Below are 16958 nucleotides of genomic sequence, written 5' to 3' on the forward strand. Positions count from 1 at the left end.
AGAAGCCCTCTGTCAACTCAGCTGTGGTTTTCCATGCACAGAGCCAGCCTGCTCAAGGTCTGCAAGTCTTGAGGTAAATGGAGAACATCTGTACTTTGGAATCTGAAGGGGTTGTCTTGGACCATCACATGGAACAGTTGAAAATAGGCCCTTGAGGAAGGCACTGTGGCTTAGCTGGCTTAAAGCACCTGCCTAGTAAACAGGAGATTCTGGGTTCAACTCCTAGTGGTGCCTTGGTGTATGTCTCCTGTGCTAACATTTTCCCGTTTTTTCCTAGGAAACAGAAGAGACCTCCCTTGGTATCCAAGTAATTGCTTGTGAAGGAAAAGGCTTCTTTCCAGAGGAGCATTGGAGAGAATCAAATCCTCAGTCTGGAGTTGATAAAAAGGCTATTGGCATTGGCAAGGAGGTTGCTCCGGCTGCAATTTGCTGTGACAGGAGAGCCTGTGTTGTGTGCCCATGCAGTTCACTGGGGATATCTGTGCACAGAGACCCTTCTAGAGGGTTCTCTTCAGGGCCTGCAGGAAAAGGAAAATTACTGTCCTTTCACCTTTCATGTTGTTGTTGTTGATGAAAAATGGAGCAGTTACGGGAGAAGTCCCAGAGAGTGGCACCGTGGCAGAGCTTGCCAAGAGACCTGCTAGATAAAGAGCAGATTCAGGATCCAGCATCCAGTGCTGCCTTGCTGAACATGTGTCCTCCTGTCAGCTTTTGGTCAATCTTTTTTGTTAATGGAGAAGCCTGACTCTGGCTAGCCATACAAATGCTTGCAAAAGAAATGGGTCTTTTTGCTGACAAGTGTCAAAAGGAGGCATTGGATAAACATGGATACAAGGTCAAGGTCGCGGTAACTCATCTTGCATCTGCAGGTGTTGAAGCTACAAGACAGAGTACTAAGCACAATATTACCACAGCTGGTCACAGGAGGGTCTCTGTGTGGTGGGATCCGTGAGGTACAATCCCAAACTGTAGGACTTCTCTGGCCTCTTATCTCTCCAGCCTGGGTTGTGTCTTACAAAGCTGTACTAGTGACAAGCAGCAAAACCCCTCCTGATGCTGTGATCACTCAGCCAGCCACATGCAGCAATGCACCCAACTAAGTTGCATGAATGTTCTATAAGCCACTCCTCAATTATACATAGAGAGACACCAGCATATCTCCCCAGCCCTCAGCCTTGCACCTCAGAAATGTACTGTCTTGCACTGCTCAAAACCACTTGAAAAGTGCAAGATCATTAATTAATTCACCACTTCCTCAAAAAGAAAGTGAACATGCTCCAGCCTTTTTAATCTGAGCAGCTTTCCCAAGCACTTTGGACAATTTCACAAGTAAGTGTAAAACATTAAAATAAGTTTATTAACTACAGAAAGATAGATTTTAGTGATTATAAGTGTTAGACACAGATGTCAAAGTTGGTTACATAACAAATAAAAATTGAATCTCAGTGTGACATTCTATACCTTTAGGGGAGTGTGCTGTAACTCCCATATTCCTCTTTTTCATATAATCATGATCTTACATATAAAGCATGACTTGTAAGGTATCAGGTGAAAGGATATGATCTCCAGAAAGTCATTTCTCTACCCATATACATATACCATTCATGCATATGAAGTTATGAGAATTGTGCAATGTGATTGTCACTATGCTGTAAGGTTGGGGAATCAGCCAGATATTAGCTCCCCAGTGACAACAGCAAGGAAAGTAACCAACACCCGGACAGGGTGTCAAATAACCCATCAACAGCCATTGTCCAGCAAGGGAGCTACAATGAGGCCACATGAGGGAAATTGCTCAACCTTGCTTGGAGAGTGTGAGGAACTGGGACTGTTCTTACTGTGGTCTGTGAATGCTGAGTGGGGAGTGTTGGCCTGGGAGGATGATCTGCACTGGGGGATGGAGACTGGCTGGAGGGAGAATACCTGAGCATGTAATGTGAGAACCGAGGAAGGGGTTAGAGGCCAGGTAACACCTGTGCCCGGGAAGCTGAACAAAGGCTGGAGAGTGAGCGGAGCTTCAGGAGCTGGCTGGGGAATGGAGGGAAGGACACGACAGGGCTCTGACCCCTCGAGGGGGCTGTGATGCTCCTGGGACCCCAAGATGGACCTAACTGGGGAGAATCCTGATGTCTGTGCCTGCAAAACCTGCTTTGCACTGTGTTCCTGTTGTCTAAATAAACCTTCTGCTTTACTGGCTGGCTAAGAGTCATGGTGAATCGCAGGAAACCGAGGGTGCAGGGCCCTGACTCCCCCACACTCCGTGACAGAGAGATGTAGTGATGCTCACCTGACTCTGAAGGGGGGGGCAAAGCCAAGAGGGAAGAAAGGACTTGATAAAAGGAGAGACATTTGCCATGCTTTATCTCTCTCTTCCACCTACATCTACAGACTCCACCACACCAAGCAACTGAAGCGCTGATCAAAGGGGAGAGCCTGGCTGAAAAGCAATCAGCCGGGCTGTGGTGAGAAGCATCTAAGTTTGTAAGGGCATTAAAAGAATTAAGACCAGCATTCATGGGTAAAAGGCCCATTTCTTCAGATGCATGGAGTGAAAATTGCAGATACAGGCATAAATATATATTGGAACATGAAGTGAAGGGCGTTACCTTACAAGGGGAGAACCAGTGTTGAAGGCCAATTCAGTCAGGGTGGATGTGGTCCACTGCCAATGGGGAGGTGTCAATACCAAGAGAGGGAAAATTGCTTTTGTTGTGAGCCAGCCACCCTCAGTCCCTATTCATGCTCAAATTAATGTGTTAAGTTTGCCAAATAAATTATAACTCTGCAATTTCTCTTTGAAGTCTGTTTTTGAAGTTTTTTTGAATGGCTACTTTTAAATGTTATTGAATATAAATGTGTAAGTGTGTTATTGACTGTGCAAGTCCCAAAGGGTCTAGTGGTCAGGATTCATAGTTTTCACCTAGGCAGCCTGGGTTCAGTTCCCAGTGTGGGAGCAGTACAGAGCTTCTGTTCAGAGAGGAGGTAGGAAATAAAAAGAGTAGGAAGGGATCCTGCCAGCAAGGGTGTTGGACAGTGTTCAGAGAGGATCCCAGAAGTGGGGGTAGGGGTCTGAGAGGAGATCAGGGAAGGATCCCAGCTGTGTGAGAAGTGGACAGCACAGGCCTGGCATGGGGAGTGTGAAGAGTGAGTGTGTCCCTCTAAACTCACCAAGGGCAGACCAGGCAGGACTGGAAAAATCATGTATTTGTTGGTAAATGTCAATTCCTGTGTAAACACACAACCCAATGGCAAAATATTTCCATTGATAATAATCAAAATTGACAGATGGGCAAAGTAAGAAACATGCTATTCTAATTCTACAAGGTTCCCTTCTGCCTTAGGCACCACCATGTAGGTGTTTCATTTCCCTCCCCATTTTCACACACACACTATTTCCTTTGCACAGATCCATGAACAGCAAAACCTCCCTGTGTCTCTTGTCTGAGCCAGGGCATTCAATTCCATTGAAACCTCTCCTTCAATGGTCAGACAGAGGGGACGTGGCCACCTTCAGCCCTGACAGTGAGATATTTGCTCTCCTCTTTCTTCATGCTGCTGTTATTCCATAAAACATGAACCATGGAATAAAAAGCTGAGTTTACTCCAGAGTGAGAAAAGAAAGAAGCCATCAACTCCCCGAAAAATCTCAGTGCCCCAGAGAAAACCTGCCCCTTCTATTGGACTCACAGAGGCGCTGTTGATACGACAGGAAAAGGGACTGTCTGAATTGCCAAGGCAGGGAATGAACAATATACAGCAACATCATTAACCACAAACACACGCTAATCATGCTCCAGCCAGTAGGGAAATGTGCAGGAATTCTTGCTGTTCAGCCATGGCCACACATACAGAGCTGCACAGCAGTGAGGGTGCTGGGGAAGCTGGTCTGAGCAAACAATTAGAAATGACCCTTCAGTGAGAACAGAACCAGAGTGTAGAAAAGCCAGTGTTAAGTGATTGTGGCTTAGGGAGCTGGGCTATGACACCATAGGGGTCTTTCTGTGGAGGTTTGATTCTTGCCAACTATGCAAGGTTGGTGTGTGGTGTCTCCATGGCTGTACTTTCAGTGTCTGATCACACAAGGAGCCAAGTCTAGACATATTCAGAGGTTAAGGACAAGTCAACATTTCAAACATTGAGTCTGCTGCTGCAGCTCAGTAATGGAGATGCTCTATGCTAGAGTTTCTCAAACTTCCTTTCACTGCACCCCCCCCCTTCTGCCAAAAAAACTTACTACATGGCCCTGGAAAGAGGGACCAAGCCCCTCCACACTGGGTGGGGGGATCTAAAGCTGAAGCCCTGCTCCCCTGGGGGAGGGCAAAACCAAAGCTTGAAGGATTCAGCCCTGGTTGGGGCTCAGATTTCTGGTTTCAGCCTCAGGCCCCAACAAGTCTAATGTCAGCCCTGGTGACCCCATTAAAACAGGGTCACAACCCACTTTGGGGTCCTGACTCACAGTTTGAGAATAACTGCTCTATGCTGATGGGAGAGAGTTTACCGGTGGGTGTAGTTAATCCACTTCCCCAAGAGGTGGCAGTGGGAGAAGCTATATCGGTGGTTGTGCAAGCTGTGGTGATTACCACATTTAAGAAGTTTAATCAAACCCCATTTTTAAAACAACCTGTGGTCTGGAAATGGGAAAGGAGCTCGATGAAGCAGGGTCTGTCCTTCAAAGTTCTGGAGATCACGATTCCATGCTCCTGTTGTGAAAGGGGTGTAGCTCAGTGGTAGAGTGTTTGACTGCAGCTCAAGTGGTGCTTGGTTCAAACCCAAGTGCCCTCTTATAACCTTCTCTCTGTTCTTTTATTAAGAAAAACATTTTCATTTCCATTCTCCATTATGTTCAGGAGCTCTATAGGGGTGCTTGAAATGAATGTAAACACTCAACATTTTGCCGTCCAAATGCATAAAAACCTAGCAAAGCTGTCCATCAGCTGAAATCAGTTCCAATCCTCTAAATGTCTAGTTTATGTTTTCATCAATTAAACAAAGGGACCATATGAATGTACATTTGCAGATCCCTCTTCTCCAGGGCTGTGTTGTGCAGAAGAACAAGAACCACATCCAATTGCAGTTCAGGAGTCTGATGAGCAAAGGCAACTTGATACTGGCTAAAGTCACCAGCACTTTGGCTCCATCGCATTCAACCAGCAGCTGGGCCCCCAGGACAAGGCATGAGAAGACGACAGTGGCTGTGAGCAGGAAAAGAGCCCCCAAGAAGCTGGCAAAAGCTGTCAAGATCCCCAGGGAGGTCACCATGACCATGTCTAGAACGTGGTTGTGGAGATTAATGGAAGGAGGAGGCTCACGTCAGAGCCCTAGGGGGGCTCTGGGTGATCGCTGCTTCCCACCACCCAACACAGATGGAATGAGGTTGAGTAGTGTCCACAAAAGAGAAACTAAACAACTAATTATTCCTCAAGAAAAGTTTTTAATGACTTACGACTATCAAGGCAACACAGACAGAAGAAGAAAAACAGAATGAAAGACCAACACTGAGTGAGGATTAATACAAATGGCAAGTTAGACTGGAGACAAGCACAAGTCCAAGTGATATTATGCATTAACTGCCTATTCCTATAAGTGCACATATAAAAGGTAAATAGTATTGAAAATAGTCACAAGCATGTGCAACACTATTATTACTGATTGCCCAGCAACTTTACATGTACTGTAACCACCCCCAACAAATACAATACTGTATGTAATACTAATACAGTGGTTAACTATATTTTGCTAACCTTAACCTAACTATAACCTTATATAACAACTTATCAACTTTGATTTACTTTTATGATAAACTTGATGGTAATTTATCCTGAAGACAGGCACAGTGACTTGTAAAGCTGTTATGGTTTATAATCTACTAGCTTCACCAGTGAAGGACATAAATCCCCATCGTATAGAGGTCAAGCATAGGAGTTTATTACACACAGCGCTGGCGGAGTGTCACCTTGCTTATTAGGCTCAGAGACACTGTCAATCAATTGATTACAACAGAATATACAGATTTTCCATGAGCAGGGGAAAGTGATGGGGTATGCAGTTCCATACCCCGGAATAGGTTTTGCAGCAAGACAAGTTAAGCACATTAGCCAGTGGTTAACAGGTTACATAATGTCTCCACCCATAGTCTCAAGTTAGCAAGTTAACATTTAATGAATACTTTGATAAAATGTTATTAGTATAAAATATATATGTTGAATTCTGCTTTGGGGTCCATAGGAATGGAGCAACTCCTCTGATTGTCCAACAGGTACATTCCTAGGAGTTAAAGCAAAGAAACAGTGATAGTATATGGCAATAAAGATTGTTTTCTGTGTGTCTTAAGACAGGCATTGGTCCCTGGGAAGGTGGAAGGATGCCACTGACATGTGCCAACTTCTCATAAACTCAAGGTTGGATCTGTGGGAAGAACGTCTCCCTACGGAAGAAACAAACAGAATAGAAACAGGGATTCTTTCTTCAATCTGCAACTCTGAATAAGACACAATGATTTAGTTCTTAGCTCCAACACCTGGCAATTTGCTGACCAGGCCTATCTTAGCAAGCAAGGTTTTCTGTTTGCCCAGCTTTCTCTTAGCTGATCACTATTTGCTAGACCTCTGGTCCCTTGACCATACTCTGGACTTTGGGTCTGGAAAAGAGCTGGCACAATCCATAGACCAGGTTGTTATATACAATGTTTAGGTTGGATATTAGGAAAAACTTTTTCACTAGTAGGGTGGTGAAGAACTGGAATGGGTTACCTAGGGAGGTAGTGGAATCTCCTTCCTTAGAGGTTTTTAAGGTCAGGCTTGACAAAGCCCTGGCTGGGATGATTTAGTTGGGTTTGTTCCTGCTTTGAGCAGGGGGGTTGGACTAGATGACCTCCTGAGGTCCCTTCCAACCCTGAGATTCTATGATTCTATGAATGCACATGGATTTTAACCCTTCACATACAGTAATGGCAAAGTTCTTGGTTCAGGCTTGTAGCAGTGATAGAATAAACTGCAGGTTCAAATCCAGGGCTGCCCAGAGGATTCAGGGAGCCTGGGGGAAAAGCAATTTTGGGGGCCCCTTCCACAAAAAAAAGTTGTAATACTATAGAATACTATATTCTTGTGGGCAGTGGCGTAGGCAGGTTCTAACATCAGGGGGAGCTAACACATAAAAGGTGCCACTCAACGTACCAAATTACTAATTACATCCACTCCCTCCCCCTTCTTGCCCCCCTCAGAACACCCAACACCCCCCCCCCGCTCCTTGTCCCCTGACTGCCCCCTCCTGGGACCCCTGTCCCTAACTACCCCCCTAGGACCTCACCTCCTACCTGTCCCCTGACTGCCCTGACCCTTATCCATACCCCTGTCCCCAGACAGACTGCCAGAACTCCCACACCCCAATCAAACCCCTCCCCAGCCCCTGACAAGACCCCCAATATACACCAAGACACACCCCTTAATCCAAAGTGGGGGGAGGGGGGGCGAGGGACCACACACAGCTCCTGCCACTGAGGGTACATGGGTAGCTGCTTCTGCCCTAGCACCGGGATTTAATGTTTAGCCAGAAACCTTTGCGAGCAGGCAGAGGGATACTGCTAGCAAAGGGAGCGTTTGATTTTAGAGTCTGATCCAAACAGACCTAGCAGAGAACACAACAATAGCTCTGCCTCTGCCATCCCAGCACAGAGCCCATAAACAAGAGAGGCAGAGCCGTGCTTAATACAGTGCATGGGGTGGAGAGGGAGCACAGACAAGGGACGGGGCATGGAGAAAAACCACAGAGAGAGAGAGAGAAGAAGAAGAAGAAAGTGAGGCAGGAGGAGAAGCCAGGAGGCTGGGTCTCTGGAGGGAAGGCCTGGGGGAGGGGCATTCAGATGCAGCATGTTGCAAACACAAGGGAAAGAAGCAGGGAAGGGACTGCAGAGGACAAGCCAGGCTACTCACTCAGTCTCCCTGTGGGGCCCTGGGTAGCAGGGCCCAGGAAATGAAAAATCTCTTACCCACACAGAATTGTTAACTGCTCCCTAATCCTTTGCCATGGCTGCAAGCTTAGAAGAGCTTAAGCTATGAGCTGCATGGCCTGTCTCAGTACATAGCTCTTGGGTGGTGCCTCAAACAGGTTTGCATTATATGACCCAGATGAAAAGCCCAGCAGAGACAGTTTGCAACTTTCCCAGTTCTTTCAGCAGCCGTCAGGGCCTTTAAATCACTCAGGCTGCATCTTCCAACTAAAATGCATTAATAATACAGCTCAGGCAAACAGGCCAGGGGCCGTGCAGGCTGCCCTGGCCAGCTGATAGCACTTCCCACTGAAGGCTGCTTTTCTAGGCTTGTGTTTTGCTGTTGGAGAGACACCCAGACTTCCTCCCCTCTAACCCTCCCTGCTCCCTGACTGCCCCAGCCCCTCTCCCCCAAACCATCCACCCTTCCCCCCTGCTCCCTGACTGCCCCAGCCACCCCTCCCCCAGCTCCCTGGGATTCCTCTTACCCCAGTGCAGCTCCAGCTCCAGCCCCAGCTGCCTCTGGAGCCCAAGTTAATCACACTGCCTGTGCACAGCCCCTCCCCCACAAGGAGCTGAGGGGGGCGGGGTCTGGCTGCTGGAGGCCCAATGGGAGCGGCTCAATAGGCCCCGGCAGCCAATCAGCAGTGCCGCCCTCTGCAGGGGCGGGGAGGATTCCAGACCTTGCTACCTTATTACCAATTCCCGCTCAGGCCACTCTAGGGGGATGTGCTCAGTGGGGGAGCAGCACACCCCCCCCCGATTCCCCCTTAGCGGCTCTACTGTTGTGGGGTACCATGCAAGGCCTGGGGCAAACAGCCCCACTTGCCCCCCCACCCCCCATGGGCGGCCCTGTTCAAATCAAGTCTTTGGAGTCCATCCACAGCTGGGATGAGTCATTCAGTCCTTTGTACAGAGCTTCAGTTTGTAGCAAAGTCCCTCCACAGGTATGAAGCAGGAGTGAAGACAAGATGGAGGCAAGGCATCAGCCTTTTATAGTCTCTTGCCATGTGGTCTTTGCTTTCTTTGTCCCAAGGACACTCTATCCAGCACGTGACATCGAAAAACCTTAGAGTTCTGTCCATAGGCAGGTCCCTGCACACCTTGCTGAGTCACAAGGCATATCTGCTGCTTCTCAATGGGTTGATTGTATAGCTGATCGTCCTTAATGGGCCATCAAGCAGGTTAGGCACAACTGACACCAACTTGTCTGGCTGGGGTGTTCCCTGGAAGCACAGCACAAATTTGAAATATTGACAGCATAGAGCCAATATTCATAACTTCAACTACAAAAATGATACACATCTAGAGATAGCATCATTATAATCAGCCAATCAGAACCTCTCCATAGATCCCTTGCATGACAACCTTTCTACAATATTGGCTGCAAATATAGAACAGTGGTTGCAACGGTGATCTAAACAGTTACAGATTATGTCAATAACATCAGAGGAGGTGACAGGGCATCAGTGAGACTGATAGTGGAATACTGCCTCCAGTTTTGATGTCCTCATTTGAAAAAGATGTTATGAAATTGGAGCTGGAGCAGCAAAGAGCCACCAAATGTTCTGAGGGCTGGAGAAAAATGCCTTCCAGTGAGCTATTGAAGGAGCTCAACCTGTTTAGCTTATCAAAAGAAGATTGAAAGGTGACTTCATTGAAGGGCTGACGTGCCTTAATGGAGAGAAAAGATTGGGTATTAAAGGGCTCTTGAATCTAGCAGAGAAAGGCATAACAAGACCCAGTGGCTGGAAGGTGAAAAGAGACAAATTCATATTACAACTAAGGCACAAATATTCAACAGCGAGGATGATTCACCGCAGGAACACGCTACCAAGGAAAGTGGTGGATTCTCCATCTCTTCGTGGTCATTTCATGAAGACTAAATGCCTTTCTGGAATGTGTTTGCCCCAAAGGTAGCTCTTGTGTCATACAGGAAGCCTGTGATATGCAGGGGGGAAGATTAGATGCTCTGATGGTCTCTTCTGGCCATAAAGTCAACTAATTTCTGAAAAACTGAGTGTAGCATTGGGAGCAGCATCTGATGTTTTCCTAGAACGAACGCTCCTTGAGTGGGGTGATCCACAAGGAATAGCTCAAACCTCCAAAGTGCCTGGCCAGGGGCAGGACATTAGCCCAGCAAGGGAGGGGTGTGGCAGTGACATCACAAAGGCCTTTTGCAGGACCTCAGACTATTGGCCAAAGGTGGTGGGGAGGTGGTGACCTCACAGAGAGATGCTGACATCAGCCAGGCAGGACAGGGGCGAGGGGCCAGGGAAACTTCAGGGACCCCTGTGGCTTTGCTTCAGCAAGTCTCCTTCTCCAGGTCTCTCTTTGAGGACTGAGAGAGTATTTGGGTTCACCTACGTGAGCGCCAGGAGGAACCTCTTTTGAGTTTTCTCCTTCCCTTTTAGTGATTTTACTAGAAAACAGATGTCCCTGTTTAGAAGAGCATCCTCGAGGTTTGAAAACTGTTCAGTCTGATCCATCTGGTGACAGTTGAATTCTAGGCATGGAAAGCACAAGTTTAAGGAGGCAGAATTATATTCTGCACCTGGGATTTTGTCCCTTAGAATCACTGGGTACATTAGGGTTTTTCCTTTTTGTTTCACCTTTTCCTCTATCCATCCCCCCCCTCCTTTTTCTTCATCTCTTGCTTCTTTTGTCCTTTATCCTCTTCCCCGCCCACACCAGGAGGTAAGTTGTGTGTGTGTGTGTGTTTTGCGGGGGAGTGCTGTGCAGCTTCCACTGTAGGAGGTCACCCAAACATGTGGGGCTGCAATAGTGCTCTGGCAGTGATCCCCACCAGTGACCCGGGCCATCCTTTGGGCTCTCTGGTGAGAACCCTCAGCCTCCCATCCTCAGTCCCTACCCTGATTGGCTGAGCAGGGGGCTATTGACAGGGAGAAGACTCAGGTCTTATTGTTCTTTTTTAAGACCAAGTAAATAAGTCATAACCAGTTATATGTTTGATGCTGCTTCTCTGCATTAATTGTCTCTGAGCAGTTCATGATTCTCTCTAACATTGCAGTTCTGCTAAAATACTTGCTGAATAATTACTGTGCACTGTTGTTGGTCTGGAGCTCATCTGAGAGCACTTTATTCAGGTCATTGAATGTCTGAAATTCAAGATCCGATGGTTAGTTTGAAAATCAGGGCTCTTGGGTGCTATTCCCAACTCTGCCACTGATTGGCTGTGTGACCTAAGACAAGTCAATTCTCCTTTCTCAGCCTTAGCTTTTCCCTCTTTCAAGTAGGGATAATAATAAATGATCCGCTCCTACCTACCTCACAGTGTGTGGAGGATGGGGATCCATTGGAGAGTGTCACTAGGTGTAGTGCATAATATGAGGTGTCCTATCACATTTACTCAGAGCTGATTATTACATAATAGCATAGCTGAAATAGTCTATTTGATTTGTATTTTTTTATTTTGAAATTGTTAAGAGCAGCAACTACTTAGCTCAGACTGAAGCATCCTATCTAATTTTCGAGATCTAAGTGTCTCCTCTGTGTGCGACGAGACAATTTAACACACTGTGACAAACAAGAGATGCATTTGTTTTGCAACAAAATATTTTTGCAAAGAACTTTCTTCTCACTTGTTATGATTTCGAAAAACAAACTGGTTTAGTCTGAATGGGATTTTCTGACAGAAATGGTTTCAATGAAATTTCCCCACCATCTCGATTCCTGGGCTCTATCCCTGCCTCTGAGGGGCTTTTGTCCGTTAGAACAGGAGTCAGGACTGGTGGCTTCTTGTTCTGGCTCTGCCACCGCCTTGCTGTGTAGGCCCTTGGGTAGGTCACTGCCCTTCTCTGTACCTCAGGCTCCTCCCAATCTGTCCAATGGGAACAAGGACAGTTCTCGAACTCTGGGCAGTCATGAGACTGAGTGAGATAAGGGGCGTTAAAGTCCTCTGTGAAGGAGAAAGGGGAGTTCACATTGTTTAGCACCAAGGAATTCTAAAGTTTGCTAAAATGTCTAGTCTGCGGAAACAAGAAATGGTCGGGGCCAAACTTTTTAACCACTTCCTTTTTTAAAGCTCATTCAGGGATGTGAGTCCCTGTCTTTTAGGTACTCGGGGTTCTTTGCCAGCAGGAGAGAAGAGGTTCCTGCCTCCATTTTTGTGGCCTTAATAAACCCGGTGCTGTGCCCCAGTTCTCGTCTGAGATCCCTGAAAAAGAACATCTTCCCACCCATGAACAAGACAGGACCTATCTTTGAAAGGGGAACAAAGAGAACCCTGGGACTTACAGACTAGCTAGCCTCACTTCCATAGCTGGAGAGAGACTGGAATACATTCTTAAACAATCAGTTTGTCAGCAGCACCTACAGGATAATTTCGTTCTTAGGACTAGTGAGCATGGATTTGTCAAGAACAAATCATTCCAAACCAATCCTCTTTCCTTCTTTGGCAGGGTTCTGGGCCTAGTGGAGGTGGGTAAACAGTAGATGGGATCGATCTTGGCGTTACTAAGGCTTTTGACACAGTCCCATAGGACATTCTCACAAGCAAATGAGGGAAATGTGGTCTAGATGCAATCAGTGTCATGTGTGTGCAGAGCTGGTTGAAAGCCCAGACTCCAGGAGCCCTTCTCCATGTTTGGCTGTCCAATGGAGAGGGAGTACCTAGTGGGTTTGGTAGGGATCAGTCTGGGGTCTGGTGCTATTCAATATTTTCATGAATGATTTGGAAAATGGAGTGGAGAGCATGCTTCTAAAATTTGCAACTGACACCAAGCACTTTGGAGCACAGGACTGGAATTCAAAACGCCCGTAACAAATTGGACTGGGCCTTCCCATGCCCTTTTGCCAGCAGAGAGTGGCCTCCCCAGCGCAGCCAGGTGTCCCTGTCTCAGGGCTCCCCCACCCTCTGCCCAGTTCAGAAATCACTCAGGGGAACTATTTCCCACCTAAACAAGGACAAATCACTGCAGGTAAAAATGGAAGGAAACACCCCAAACCTGAGATTTGAACTGAACACTGGCGAAGTGAAGAGAAAATGGGGCATAATCAGGGGAGGGGAACAGGGAACTTCTCAGGGATTTGAGGGAAGGGGGGGGTCACCCTGGATGTTGCTTGTTGCTCTCTAGCGAGAAAGGGGGCAGGACGGGAGAGGATGGGGGGGTCCAGGGTAAATCCGGGAGGGATCTCAGCCCCCCCTTTCTCTCTCCGCTCCTCGGGGGTCACCTGCTCTTCCCCCACCCCCGGCCATGTCCGGGCTGCACAAACATTTTCCGTTCGCCCCTTTCCCAGGTCTTCCCCACCAGCCGGGCAGCCCCCGCCCGACCCCACGCAGGGACCCCAGTGGGGCCCGACTCCTACCCCATGGACCCGCCGTGGGGCCCCAGGGCAGAGCCTGGCCGGGCCCGGGGGCGCTGGGCTCCTGCAGGGACAGCAGCTCCGAGCCCCCCAGGGAGCAGATCCCGGCGCTGCGAGACGCCGGGTCCGGGGCGGCTCCAGCAGGAGCAGGGGCCGGGCCGGGCACGGGGGGGTTAATGAAGGTCTCCCCAGCACAGACCCTCCTGCTCCGCCTGGCCTCTCACGTCACAATAGAGCAGCAGCAGCGCCGCGTTCACCCAGCGGCTGATCACACTCCGCCCCGCCCCCCGATGTGCGCATGCCCAGAAACGGGAAACGCAACTCGGAGAGTCAGGAACTACATCTCCCAGCCTGCGCCGGGGCCGCGTCCGCCCTTTCCAGCCCAGGCAAGGGAGGGTTTCAGCAGCTGAAAATGCGCATGCTCCGTGCGAGCCCCGGTGGGGGCGGGAGAACTGAGCAGCTGCTGCTGCCGCTTCTGTGGGAGCCGGGCCCGGGCAGAGCAGCTGCTGCTCCCCAGGTCTGTGCGGGGGGCGGCATTAACCCCTCCGTGCCCGGCCGAGGGGGGGCTTTCTCCAGCTGGGCCCCGCCCCCTGGGCAGCCCCGGGCTCTGCCAGCCCCGGCCCGGAGCCCCCGGTGAGTGAGAGACCCCGGGGGGGCGGGCGCTGGGGCCGGGCGATAAAGTGACTCTGCCCTGGGGAACCTGGGAGAAGCCTCGGAGCTGCCTCAGCCCTAGCGGAGCTGCAGCAGGATCCGCCCCGGCCCCGCTGGGATGGGGGGGGGGGGCAGAGCTGGGGGGCGGGGTATTAAATTGCTCCCCATAGCAATGTGCTACTCCCGGGGCACTGCGCATGCTCAGTAACAGCTGCTGAAGCCGCTGCCCTTCCCCTGCCCGTATCTGCCGTAACGTTCCGCTGAGCGTTGGTGGCGGGGGCTGGAAAGGGGCGATGGGAGTAACAGGGAGCGGGGCGGGTGGCAGGGCCTGAGCAGGAAATTGACTGGTCTGGGGGGTCCAGGCAGCTGGAGGCAGGATTGGGAGGGGGCTAAAGGGCAGAATCAGGGCTGGGGAGGAGCAGGAGTTGAACTCCTGGAGGGGGGAGGAGGGGGCTGAGTCGGGGTTGCACAGAGGGGAAGGTCATTGGGGTGGGAAATTCGAACTGTTTTGTGCAGACAGGAAATTCCCATGGGGGAGGTAAGTTCACTGAATCCTTCCTCGTTTGTGCCACTTCCTCCCACATACAAAGTCTCTCAAGTTTTTCCCCTTTTCTCTGGTTAGCACAGGTGGTTGTAAAATCCAGGGAGATTCCCTCCAAATGATCAGCTGTCTCATCTCCCCTGATTTTGTCCTGGTCTCTCCATACTTCTCAGGTGTCAACTTAAAATCTCTCCCATGTGGCAGTTTTCCCCACCCATTTTATCTGGAGCCATTTGCCCTTGTTTAGGTGGGAAATTGTTGCCCTGAGTCATTCCCCAGAACATGGCTGCCCTGGAGTGGGGATGGGATGAGATGCCCGTTCTCTGCCAGGGCAGGGAAGGGAGGAGCATATGTCCCCCATGTGGACTGCCCAGACCCCAGTTTCCCAATCCCACTTCCTGCCCCCAAACTACCAACACAGTTTCCCCCAGCTCTCAGTTACCAGTCACCTGCCCATCACCTGCTGCTCCCCCCCCCTTCCTTTGTCTAGAGAGCCTTCCAGCCTGCCCCCCCCCTCTTAAATCAGCTCCTCAAAGGGCTCCCTGCTGCCCATGTAAATGGTGGCAGTGGGGGGAACCATCACTTTGTGTTTGTTTATTGGACAGTCTCATAAAATTCAGTCAAACACTCCCCCTTTTCCCTTTACTTATTTAATAGCAACATAAAATCCCCCTCAGATCTTGGTATTTTTCTCTCATGTTATCAATTGTATAGCTTGTGACATGTTTTCCCTGCAAATCTCCAAGACTGATATAAAATACTCTAAACATTTGCCCCACTTCTCTTTAGTTGTCTAAGTCTATGTGAATATCCCCTGAGATTTTTTCCTTCTCTCTCTAATGATGATCTGAGATTTTCTTTGTATTTTTACACCTTTCTTCAGGTTCTTGAGCAGGGATATAAAATGTTTGCAAATGTTGCCCATTTCTGCTCTATTTATTTATCCAATATTGAAGTGAAATACACTCAGATTTTACCTCATACCAACAACTGATATAAAATCCCTCCGATTTTACACTTTCCTCCCTATAATTGGCAAAAATGGATCCAAAATCGCTCAGATTTCCGCTCTTTCTCTTTCACTTCTGAACATTAATCTCAAACCTCAGGATTTCCCTCTTTTTACGTCATTATCAAATATCAATTAAAAATCTTTCATGTTTGGGGCTGTTCCCCATGTTTCTAACTCCCGCCAACTTCTTCCTTCAAGGGAACCTGTTGCACTGAGTCATTGTCCATCCTGGATGTTGCAGGGGGTTAAATTGCCCATTGATCATCTTTCCCCTCTCCTTTGAGAATCATTTGTTCCCTCTTTTACCTCTGTTAAAATGTTTGCTGATGAGCAACCAGCCACATATTTAATACCCATCAAATCCAGAGGCCTCCCCCTGTTTGGGGGATCAGTGGTTCCCAGCTGGTAACAGGAGAGTTGACTGGACCCTTTTCTTTTCTCCAGCTGGCACAGGATAAGGAGGTCACTCTGAGTGCAGTGTGGGTCCAGAAGTATCCCAAACCCCATGACAAATGGTCTCTGTGAGGGGTTGATTCCCACAGTGCTAAGATGTAGCCACCTTGGGGTGGATCCATGGTGACCATTATTTGCTAGTGACAGGGCATGGACGTGTCTTACCTTTCTGCTGAAGGGAAGGCGGGGGTCCTAGGCAGGCAGTGGGGGAATCCCAGGCAGGCAGTGAGTTCCTAATTGGGGTCCCTGGCTGGTGGGGGCTCTTGGTGGGGGGAACCCTTTGGGATTCCCAGCCTGGCAGTGAAGATCTGGTGGGGGTTCTGTGGCCAGTGGGGCTCTGAGAGGTATCTCGGGGCTCTGAGAGGTATCTCAGGGCTCTGGCCAGGGATTCTGGGGGTTAGGTCCTAGGGAATATCTGGTAGGACCCTGGCTGGGGGTTCTGGTTACTGAGGGTGTTTAGAGACCCCTGGATAGAGGCTCTGGGGGCTGCTATTAACTATGTTCCTTCTATCTCATCAGCTTGTGCCAGAATCCTGGCTCCAAGCACTGCCCGGCATTCCCCAGCCAGGCCCAGTTACCATGATAACTTTCTATCCACTTATCAAATACTGTGAGAGGAAATGACAGATTTTGCTTTTCTCCTCTCTTGAAAACTGCAGGAACTTCCAGTTTCATAGGGAAAATTCCTGCGCCGATTCCTTGTCCTAGATCTGGGGAGTGAGGGAAGTGGGAAGGGGTTTACCGCTGCCACACTATGGCACTATCTTCCACAGCATTCTGTACTCCTTCTTTCTGAAATCTGGATTCATTGAGAGAAATGTTAATCCAGAGTCACTGGAAAGACAAGGAGTGACTCCAGATGGACAGTGGGGCAAATGAGATTTTCCCTGTGAGGAGGGGCTCTCATTAGCTGCTCTCCCCAGAGAGCTAATGGAGGGAAGCTGCTCAATCGCTCTGTCCCTCTCTGCTCAGGATATTGGGGTTCAGCTTCC

This window comes from Mauremys reevesii, unplaced genomic scaffold, assembly GCF_016161935.1.
Source record: "Mauremys reevesii isolate NIE-2019 unplaced genomic scaffold, ASM1616193v1 Contig5, whole genome shotgun sequence".
Taxonomy (NCBI): domain Eukaryota; kingdom Metazoa; phylum Chordata; order Testudines; family Geoemydidae; genus Mauremys; species Mauremys reevesii.